This window comes from Lissotriton helveticus, chromosome 1_1, assembly GCF_964261635.1.
Source record: "Lissotriton helveticus chromosome 1_1, aLisHel1.1, whole genome shotgun sequence".
In the NCBI taxonomy this organism is placed as follows: domain Eukaryota; kingdom Metazoa; phylum Chordata; class Amphibia; order Caudata; family Salamandridae; genus Lissotriton; species Lissotriton helveticus.
In genome coordinates this window covers 900,817,198-900,829,220 of record NC_136057.1, presented here as the reverse complement: position 1 = coordinate 900,829,220, position 12,023 = coordinate 900,817,198, and the positions used below count along the sequence as shown (strand labels likewise).

General features: G+C 41.7%; 1 protein-coding gene across 2 annotated transcripts in view; it reads right to left on the bottom strand.

Moving 5' to 3' along the window:
• USP44 (ubiquitin specific peptidase 44) overlaps positions 1–11,216 on the bottom strand; it is a 156,828-nt gene extending 145,612 nt beyond the window's left edge. For both annotated transcript variants that reach the window (XM_078675889.1, XM_078675899.1), the window contains exon 1: positions 10,902–11,216. The gene's annotated coding sequence lies outside the window, so the exon portion shown is untranslated. The remainder of the gene's footprint in view (positions 1–10,901) is intronic.
• Positions 11,217–12,023: the final 807 nt, after the last annotated feature.

The following is a 12,023-nucleotide window of genomic DNA, read 5'->3' as shown; positions in this document are numbered from 1 at the left end:
AGTAACTTTATCAGAATGCGTGCTCTCAAAACTAGACTACTGTAACATCTTGCACATAGGCTACAAGACCGTGCTCGGAGGAAACTACAGAGCATCCAAAACCTTGCAGTGTGTAAGATTTACAGCATGAGGAAATTAAACTATATCTCCTCTGCTCATAGGCAGCTCCACTGCTGGCTATGGCCACAGAGTTAAGTTCAAATTATTGGGGAGTTTTCTATGGCACAAAGACCTCTTAAGCACTTCACAAGCCAGGAATTCACATGCAACTTCATTCCAATTTCAGTCTGCTATTGCACCCTGTGCATGTCCATAGGGGTTGGGCCCTCGGTCCCAAAGCATGGAGTTACTTCTCTTTACAATTGGAAGCCACCACAAACTAACTATAGTTTGAAAAACCTATAAAATGTTATTCCTTTACTGATTTGTCGTTTTAGATGTTGCTCTTCCGTCCCTCCAAGATCCTTTGGTGTGGCCGGGTGCCTCTTGGATCACAGACCCTGGTGACGGGACTAAAATAATCTCTAGCTTCCTCTCTATAACAGTATTGTATTGTATTTTAGCCCTGATTATGTCTGCTGGCACGATTACAGCGAAAGACTAAACATGTGTTCGCAAGTGGGAAGTCCTAACATAAGGGCAAAAATGTGAATAGTCCAATAAAGAACTGTTGACACCACGACCTTGACACCTGAACAATTTGAGTGCTCAGAGAATTCTCAAATACACTAATACTGGATGGTTAAAAAAAATAGATAGCTTATTTTAAACCCCACTGAGACTAACCTGCCTGAAACTTGCTAAAAACCAAACTTAGATGGCCAATTATGTTTGTGAAAAGTTATGTGCTGATCAAATGGTGTCGCTAAAAAAACCTCTGCAGAATAGATTGCATGTATCACCAGTATGCATTAATAGCAGTGGAAATGGATAGTTTGGTCCACCATGGGGGTTGGGGTTTCTATGCTCACGGTACCCCTGTCATTATGAGCAAGTAGGGCATTAATAGCCCTGCTTATGGGAGTGTGCCTTGGCTCTGTGGAACTGTCACAATTATTAAACGTAGCATTAAGTTGATTGAAGAAACTGATTAAATAAAGTGGATTTATTTACCATTGATGGGTTAGTTATAGGGGTCCCTGCTCCATCTGGAAGGTTTTTCACTGTATGAAGGATGGGTGCGTGGAGATCCTCACAGTTGGTTACTGTTCTGGGACAGGACACTTAAGAGCTTCGAGTACCTGTGAAACGAAGGGCTATTGTAATCTCAATTTCTAACCTATCGAATGGTGACCCGAGCAATGTGTAGTATTGGGGGAGAAATCCACACAGAACGTGGATCGCATGAGATTTTACAAATTCTACTTACCTTTTGTAATAGGCGTAAACTAACACCCTAGTTATATGAATTAGCTTTGTCCATGACAGGGATTGATCTGATGCCAGTTAGGAACAAGAAAGAAGAAAGACTTGGACGGGACTTCCAGAAAAAGAAAGGTACTGAGTCCTGGAACATATCCAGAAATACGAGGTTCTGGTACACGCAATTAAATTGCCTCCACATAGGTTGAACAGAATAAATGAGACAGGGAATAAAGCTTGCTCAATGTGTACTCTGACTGATGCACACTTCATCCACATGACGTGCTCTTACCTGGGGATTGAAACGTTTTGGAAACAAATTATTGGGGTAGTGGAAAGAAACTGAATAAAATGTGTCTACTGCAGGGTCTATACACTACGCCCAGAATGCACTAAAGTGAAGTCTAGATTTCAGGATCTTGCATTGGTACTGTATAAAAGGACAAGTAGTATGTACTGGATAAATCCAGACATCCAACATTAATGTGGAGTTTAGTGAGGCAGCAGACCCGCTAAAGACGGATTTGCTGTAGGAATATATATGTGTAACTAGCAAACATGACAAAAAAAGTTACACGCACCAAACTGTACATATAAGTGACTAATATGCAAGGACTGCTGGAGGAATATTTAGATTCATAACATTTATAGATGCCAAGCAACAGCTGTTTAAGTGCAACAAGCAAAATGCATTGCAGTAGATTATATAGATGTGTGAGTGGCATGCTACCTTCATGTTTCATGTAACAAATGCCTATTTACGTTGAGAACTTATATAAATGGATGATAATCAAGCATTGTCCTGACCGACTTCAGTACCAGTAAACCTACAAAAATGCATGTAACGAATTTCATGAATGCGTTTAATAAGCTAAACACAAATAAAAATAAACATGTTTTTAATTTAAAAGTGATATGCCTTAGGGGGTGTGGCCAACCAAGCGGGCCGGGTGGAAGTGATCAACGAGGGCTTTGTCGCAATCTAGAGAAAGCCAGATATCTGCCAAATGAACCAAAGACTGAACATACCATATTATGATTTCCAAACGAGTGAGGAGCCGAATGCAAGCAACAAAGATGCCCCTGACCCCTCCGACCTGGTATCTAAGATGCAAGAACTAGAAAGCTGCCCAAAACGTCTGTAGACCATGATAGACTACCTCAATGGCCAACTCAAGACATCGATTCTGAAAAACGAAGCCCTTGAAAACAGGTCCAGAAGAGACAACATAGGGATTCAGAATCTGCCCTCAGCGGAGGGGCAAGTCCTGTAGGATATCCTGGTCAAATTGCACTTCTTTGAGGTGAAAGAAGCAATCCTTCAAGCTGCACTGAAAACCGGAGAGGTCACATTCCAGAGTGTGACATGCGCAATTTTCCAGGACACTGCACCAGCTACACTCATAAGACGCATGCAATTCGGCCCAATTACCGATAAGCTCAGACAGCAAATATCAATGGATATACCCCTTTGTGTTGGCCCTTGAATTCCACAAGGGGTCTCAACAGGTCACCGACCTCCAGAAGGCACCGCAGCCACTGGGCCTCTCGAACCAGTCGACGGAGGAGCCGCGAGATCCCCACACAGGTCGAATGAAGAATGGCAATGGCAGGCCCGTCTAGCCAGAAGGCACAGAGAAAATAATGGAGTACCCAAATGTCAGGGACTTGTCATAAGGAGTCAGGCGACATCAGATACAACAACGGGTTAACTGAAGGGTGGAAACTCACTCATGTGGGGTTCCACTCCTGTCAGATATATCAGAACTAGGCGTACCCCACTAAAACTATCCTTTGTTCTTATGTCTTGTCAACTATCTGTATTCCACGCGTTCATTGATACCATTCATTAGATGCCATAGCGGGTTCTGACAGACGCCGAAGAAGCAGCATTGTGTTGTTAATAAAGTTATATCTGAAAGAGAACTTTGTTTGATTTGGTGGATAACTGGGCGGGTTACTATCCTTAGTGTCCACCTATGGCGCTGAAAGAAAAGGCAGCATTTAATCTCATTTTCATTAAACTATAACCCCCCCTTAGGCAAACTTAGGACTGAGCAGGTGCAACCAATTTGTCTGTCACCATCAACCTCACTCGTGTTAGGATAGTGAAAAAAAGGAAAGAAGGCCTGGGGTGATCTTACTCGAAGTGTATGTACATATTCCACTCAAGCATCAGCCCCCATCAACGCTATAGAGCTAAGTGGGTTTAAACATGAAAAAAAAAGGATAAAAAACAAGAATATATTCTTTACCATCACTTTTGCAGATGATAAGCAATATATATTGAAGGCACACTATATTTTGTGGACATCTCCTTGTGCTTATGATGATCGATTCCATCAACCTCAATGGTACAATACACATTCCAATATTCAAAGTTTGTTTCATTAGCTTCCACAGAACATAACATTTCACTTTTTGCAGACGACATCTTTGATGCCTTTGACCTCGCCCCAGACTTCTTTGGAAGCCACTTTAGAGGAACTATGCCATTTTTAAAGAGTGGCAGGATTCTGCATCAACATGACCAAATCACACTTACTCAACTCCCAGTAGAGATCGATGGGGGATATTTTTCTGACCTGCGCTCCTGATCAGTTTTATTTGGTAAAATAGAAGGGCTCATCTACCCTACAAATTACTCTGCTTATCTAAATACTCAGGCCTAGATTTCCCTGACTTTATACTATAAGGCTGCACAGCTGAGTGTAATTCCTGACTGGTCCGCATGTCGGGCAGATAAACACTGGCTCTACAAGGAAAGGCAAAATTTGTGACCTACTGTGGAAGCCAAAAGCAGATCGATCCACCCCCAATGCTTATTTGAGCACCCCCACGCGGATTACCCTTTGAGTGTGGGACAAGGTAACTAGACTAGGGACATGGAAAACCTTCCCCTCGCCCCAATTCATTTAACCCAGTATTTTCTCCGGCGTTACATTTGGGACTCTCTGAGGGCGGTCTCACTGTTGTACAGGTTTCATAACTGGGATACCCAAAATTTTGAGAATTGCCAAAAGGGGTTTCAGCTTCTTTCCACTGAATACTACTGTTATAACCAGCCAAAACACTGGGTACTCAAATCAGCTGAGCGGCTGCCACAAGCGACCTGACGCCTATTGAGCAATATTCTTGTAAAGGCAGCGGGGCAAAGAAGAATATCTCTTTTCTTTATACCCTACTAATAGACACACTGCTCACCTCCAAACTGCGTTGTATGGAACACACGTTAGGGGACCCCATTCCAGAAGATAACTGGTCTAAACTGTGGAACGATATACCCAGGCTCAATCAGTCGATGGCTTTGATGGAAGCCCATTATAACTTCTTGTTTGATTGGTACCTATACCCCACCAAACTCAAACGAATATTCCCGCGGACGACAACTGATCTCTGCTGGAGGTGATGTGGGCTTTTAAGTGACTTTAAACACCTGTTGGGACTGCCTGACCATTCGACCCTTCTGGACTGAAATATTGGCCCAACATAAGGAAAACAAGTATCAGACAACCAGAGACAAATCGGTGATGTGGGTATGTTTGAGGGGCCAGCCAAAATGGTGGTGGCAGCAGTGTGGAGGTGCGCAGAAGCCCACCCAATGGCAGTGGCACGAAAGATTTAGAAGGGCGGTTACGATGGAATTTTGAATAAGTCTGGTGCTCCCTTGTTAGTTACCTTTCAAAAGATCTACACATATGCGCATGTCCCACTAGAACAAGAGCACTACACTTATTTTATTTTTAAAGGAGCGGTGACGGTGGGGAGACGTGCATGGACAAATAGAAAATATTTCCCTGAATTTCTTGTTGAAGTCTCTCGTAGGACACACAAGTCCCATCTGTTTGAATGTGCCCCATGTACTGTATGTTGAAGGAATGGGCTTGGAGGAAGGGGGGGGGTGGGGGGGGGAGGGGTGGATTTAATCTTTTTCTTTTGTTCTGGGGTGTTAAGATTGTGTTCTGCTATTATTGGCAGCATGTTCTTTAACCTCTTCCGTGCGCTGGCCGGCCCCCGTCTGTCTGACGTCACGGTGGGCTTGTGTGCAGAGGACGGTCAGGGGCCACCCGAACCGCGTTTGCGTCGAATTGCTCAACACCGTGTGCGAATTCTGAGCGAAGCAGTTAACTGACGCATGGTCTCGTCCACATATATGAACACCACATCCCCGAAGTAGCTTATGAACCTTAAGGACAAAGTGTGCTGAGTCTTTGTTTTCTTAAACTGTATGTCTAATAGGAAAAACAATAAAAACAACTTTGACCGCAAAAAAAGCAATTTGCCTAAAGAATACATTAAACTGAAATCCCACTACATCATTTTTGTTTTTATTTAGTAGGTTTTAAACAACGTATTCTCCATTTTCCAGCCACTAACTGACATTTAATACTAAAACGAAGATCTTTAGTGGCGGAGAAATCCTTCACCACAAAGCATTTTAAAGTGACAGCGTGGTGGCATAATCATCATAAAACAAAAAGCTAAATGGGAAGAATACAAATCTTTCTGCAAGCGTAATCCACATATGGCTTTTGTGTAAAAAAGATCTGTGCAGTCTTAAAAGCTGTTCACTCTGAAATGCATTGTACTTTGCAGATATACTCATCCTTCTTTTGAACGATGGATAGAACCACTGATGGCACATTTTTTAAAGATGGTAGCAAACCAATGTTGCCTTTCTTCATAAGGGTGGAGGATAGGCAGACTCAAGAAGGTTTTTAGCTGGATTACACACTAAAGTCCGATTTAAAAAAAAAATATCGAGAAACTTTATTGCTCACTCACTACAGAGAGCAGATTATAAACTTTCAATAAATAAAATGTTAGCTCAGTGATAAATGTATGCTTTAGAACAACTGCAAACAAGCACTGGCAACGCCGATAGGTCTGGCTTTAAAAGAATGTATGGTAATGAACAAGTAGAAAGCATGGAAAGAGATATGCATTTGTGTGGATGAAAAGAACTGAATAATAATCTTGGTGACGGTTATACTGTAGCTAGACCTAAAAATCCATTAAGTTAATAACTGCCCTCTTCTCATGTGTTGTTGCCAAATAAACCCCCCATAAAATATCTAGTTTTCTTAGACACTTTAAAAGCTTTACAATGTCATACGTGTGTCCCTCTAAATTCAAGCTCAGACAGCTGGATAAGCTGGGGTGCAAGCACTTTTTTGTGGAAGCACACGATTTCTGCCAAATCAAAACATGCACTCCTGGCTCCCACACGTGGGAAGAAGAGCTAAAGCACCTCTCTAGTGATACTTGCATAATTCTCTGGTGACACCTGCGCTATCAACCCAGATCACAAAACACAGACTATAAAACCGTGATGCTACGGAGAAGGATTACGTTTTGGTTTAACTGCCTCTATTTGTTCCCTGTGTACTACATCCAAGTATCGTTTGTTACACTTTCACATCAAATGTTAACTGCAATTGTTATTGACAGTATACGGTGCATACAAAAAAAACTTCAAAACTATCACATTAGCAGTGTAAACTAGAACCACATTTAGAAGATGGATGTAAAAAAACAATGTCTATTAATTAACATGAAAGGGTCCTTTAAGGCATCTCTCAAGGGTGATGTGGTTGCAAATCCTGGTCACAATACCCATCTAACATGATATATATCTATATTACACACATACATATATATACACACACAGAGAAACATGGACCCAAAGAAAGCGACCAGTAGCTGCAGTGCCAGTTTGAGGCCATCCTTGGCAGCAAATCTCGTTTGTAAACAAAGAAATGTGCAAACAAATTGACATGGTCAATTTTTCCTAAATCTGCTCCAGAATGGGCATAGGCAACCCCCATTACCAACTGGATACATTATTTCCTAACTTCCGAATGGCATAAGAGTAAAAAAATACAACTATAGTAGCAACAATGGCAGGGGGCAAACAAATGCTATGTGAACAAGACAAATTACAAGTAAACTGAATAAGTGCAGTCAATATAGTCATGGTACATTAAGTACAGCGGTGAATTAAAGCTAATCTGGCTCCATTATAAAAAGTCACCAGGAACACTAGTATTTGAAAAACCAGTGCTTAATGTGTGCCAGTAATTACGTGTGCTAGGCGAGGGTTACTCACTTTGAGACAAGGACTTATTTTTTTTTCATACTTAGCCTGTAACCCAGAGCAAGATAGAGACAGGCAGAAAAGGAATAAAGAGCAGAAAAAAAGTGTGTTTAAGACAGCAGAGATTTGATTCTATTGTTGAAATGTCACCACAACATTTTTGCCCCAACACATCCGAGAAATCAACCAAACAAACGCAAGAGAACATTTATCAAAAAGAAGAGCCACCAATTTGTTGAAATAAGTGGTGCCTCTGGGTTGAAGCAATCACATGCAAACCCAGTTAAGAAAGTGAAAGAGGCATGTCCATGAAAGTTAATGAAATAATTAACACCGCACGGTCTTAAAATAACAGGTCCCATTAGCATGTTGTTACAGCAGGACATAAAATAAATTGAAGTTTACCTCATTTATCATGGTTAAACATGTAATATTTAAAATGTATAACCCTCGGTGTAGCATACATTTGAAGAATCTATGTCTAGGGGCTATCCTGGCGAAGGTAGATCCAGGAGGCCTGTATTCCGATTGCAGCGTTTCCACCGCACGACATTCTGTGAACCTGGGCAAAAATGTATTAAAGACTCTCGGGGCTCTGATCTGCCAAACAGAAATCCATGGGAACGACCAAACCAATCGCATGAAACGATACAAAATCACCCGTACACAGACAAATTAAACGACTGCTAAATGCAGACAGTCAAGAAACTGACGAGGGTTATTCTGGGAAAGTTCGCAGAAAGACATATATATTCGATGGATTGCCCGAAAAAGTACCTTTTAACCGACTGAAATCAACTTGTGGCAGGTGAAAAGCAAAATACGTTCCTATTGTTTGACAGGGTATAGCTTAGCAAAGCATTACAACTTGCAAAAATGTTTAACTAAAACCAAGAAACATTATGTCTTATAACGTTGTAATGTATATTTCAGTGTTGAAAACATCTACGGGGATGCAAGGTTCTGGGTAATATAATGTTGCCCCCTTAAACGGCAAAATAAAACGGGCTTTGACGGACAGCGTTAGAATTTGCAACGACATATAGCAACAGTGATGTTTTCCCAACATTGCCGTGGCAGGACAATACGATACTTCTAGAGGAAATCCTGGCTAAACTAATCCAGATGCTGGTAATATATTTTAGAAGTTGGAAATGCTTTGATCTGAACAGGGATACTTAGAAAATGCCATTCTTTCCGCATCAATTAACAAGACATATTTATAGCAATGCACATTACCAAGGAAAGACAACTCACACGTAATTACCAAGAATCTATGGCCACGTAACAAACATAAGTCTCGTTCAGGTGGAACAACAATTTCACACAAAAGTGAAGCAAATACACACACAAAACGGGTATCATGCGTGTTTACACCCTCTCGGCACCATCGTGAACTCGTCCATGTTATGGAACCTTTTACTCCCGCCTTTCATACATCAAACAAGGTGAACGTATTCGCGGAAAGTGTTACATAATAGAAACAAATGGTAAAGCTGAGTATCTGCATTTACTGGAACAAAATCTGGTGTGAAATAATCTCTCAATAATATTAGAATACCCGAGACCGCGCAATCACTGCAGATGCGCATGTTACTGATCCTCGATGCTGCAATCGGTTATATTTCATGTACAGTATCGTAAGTTATGTTGAACGTGGGGGTAAGACAACAAAGAAGTTGCGACTCGAGCAATACACAATGTTCGATGTGCAACATATAATTAGCTTTCTAATTATTTATTGTGACTCACTTTTTCTCCAAAATGTAACTTGGAGTGATCTCTAATGAATTGCCACCGCCTGGTTCAAAATTTGATAAGTTTCCATTCTCCAGGTTAACGAAGCAGTGAGCCGCGCAACCAAAGCATCTCATAACCTTCACGTCAAACGAGTAACACAGGACTGAGATTTAAGGACACAAACCTCCCATTAAAATGTAGTGGCGCCTCGAAGCATTTCCTGTAACCAATCTGTAAAGACAACCAAACTATCATGGAATGACATAAAAAAAACAGGAATTCATTCAAACAAAAACAGAACGCCTACACAAGCCACCGCAAAGGTGTGTGCAGAACAAATAGCGGATTGTACCGAGAAATGAACGATTTATTTTAACTTATTGGAGGATAAACTTTGTTAACGTGCACGCGTGAACCTCGAGGAGCAAAGACAAGTTATGGCTTTCTCGGTTACATCATGCAGCGGGATGGTACAGCCAAGAATGTGAGACAACCTTGATTTGATGTTATCGCTGGGGATCTCGTTTTTCCCCCGCACAGGGATCTCTCTCTTCCCCGCACAATCGCTTAAAAAAATACCCTCAACTGGATAAGAAAGTTTGTTGAGCGCACAGCACCACACGCAGTTTTTAGGACGGTGTCAGTTTTCAGAAGCGCTTGCATTCATGCATAAAGGCATTAATAATAAACTGTCTTTTTTTCAGAAATAGTTTCGGAGCGGCTAGCAGCAATCGCCAGCCTAACTATACAGAAACATAGCTCGTAGAGCTGCAAGTGCGCAAGCTATATGGTTTAACGCACCATATGCCCAAAATAATCAGGATATTTAATATGGGAGGAAAGTACCATGTTACTATTTAAAAATAATCAGTTTTACCTTCGATGCTGGCGACTAGCGTCTTTCGTAGTGTATGTGTGTGTTACAGACAATAATTAAGAAAAGTTACTTGCATGATTGTAGTTATTTTAACACTTATTGAAACGTTTGTAGAATTGTACATATAAAAAATTTGAATTGTATTCACTTTTTAATCTACATAAATAAATTATATATAGCTTGAACGGTAGTCAGCTAGATGCACAGTGCGGATCCCCAGCGCCAGCATCAAGCACGAGAACCACTGTCAATAGTATTTTTCTTACTTCCCTATACAACACTATCATTCGCAGTTTGACATGTTCCCACATAAATACAATGAACAAGGCCATCGGAAAGTATGTTAAATCCACTGTAACTGGACACAACCCTACCCCCTGCTCAGCTCCAGGGTTAGAACTCAATTAGGAATACAGCCATTCTCAAAAACACAAAAGCGGGAAACTAGTAAATTCACCTTCGGGCTAAGAGCACAACAACCCTCCCTCGAGAGAACCTTACCTACGATGCCATTGTAGAGGTAAGCTTGGGAGCAACTCAACACAACAGCATCTCCTTCCTGTCTGTGAGCTCAATGCTCCAGCTGTATGCTGCGCACAAGATAGTTTTCTTATGGTAGCACGAACATCTGCTTTGGAATTAACACAACACTCCACCACACACTTCATTTTCACGCATACATTCGTGCCCCTCCCCGGTATAGAAACTCACCGCACAAACACCGGAGACCATATGAAACATTAGACATCAACCCCACTCGAACTTAAACCATGGTGCGTTCACTGTTGGTAGGACACGCATCGTGGAACAGTTAAAACATCTCACCTGCTGCTTTTCTGAACTTTTTCCCTGCTAAAAGTTGTTGACTTTCACGCTGTTGGCTCAACCTCGCATGCCTCGGAGAACAGCGCTCGGGCTCAAGCTACGCGCAGTACAACGTTGAAACCAGTTCTGAGTAGCGCACGACCCCCATTGTCCTGAACAGCCACATGAGTGCCGCAGCTATTGGACCTACGCAACAGACTGAAGTTACAGCGAAACACGGGAACGAACACGAGGGTGGAAGAGATTAGCGCGGGCACCTCGGACCCACCGGGTGCAAGTACACCAGGCGGGAATTCATGGAAATGGAAAAAGGACGTGCCAAATGTTTGACGTCACACTCACGGCCATCTTAGATCGCACTGTTTACTCATGAAATGGAAAAGGGACTGTTATGCTTTCCGTCGAGTACTCCGTTCATCCGGTGCATTACCGAACGGCCATCATATCACGCGAGTATGACGTAGAAAGTTGTTAATGTGCGTCTTATCTATACAGGTAAGTCCAAAGGCCGTCGTTGAAATGTTATTTTTCCGAATAATCCCCTTAACAGTAGATATATGTGCGGTTTCCAAAATGAAATGTGAACTGATATACTTAAAACAAGTTTAAAAACTGCTCGCTGTACACCGAGCATGTTAAAATAAACCATTCAGGTTAATCAGTTAATCCTTTGCTATTTGAGTTTGTTTACCAAACGATGGACGTCAGCCCAATGACCGCAACAGCGTGGTGTAGTCTGTCTTCTGTGTTCTTGGACGTTTTATTAGAGGCCAGCTTACAACTGGACTTGTTCAAGCGCTTCCATCCGGGAGGGAACACTGCAAACACCTAAGTCTTTCCTTTTACTTTGTTTATAACATCCCAAGAATGAAAAAAAATACGAGGCTTGGAAATGTGGATTTATTATTTCTAAAATTATCGCCCCACACCTTCCTTGAAGATGAATGCAACATAATGCCTACAACGTTTCACGTCGCTTTGGTTTTTATAGAAAAGTAATAATAAACAAATGTGCCTTGAGAAGCGGTTGCTTTGTGGGTTGCAGGGAAGTACAATTAGGCAGATACCAATATAGACTTTCTAAGATGGCGTCCTCAGAAGCGGCGACTAGACTTCGAGTCT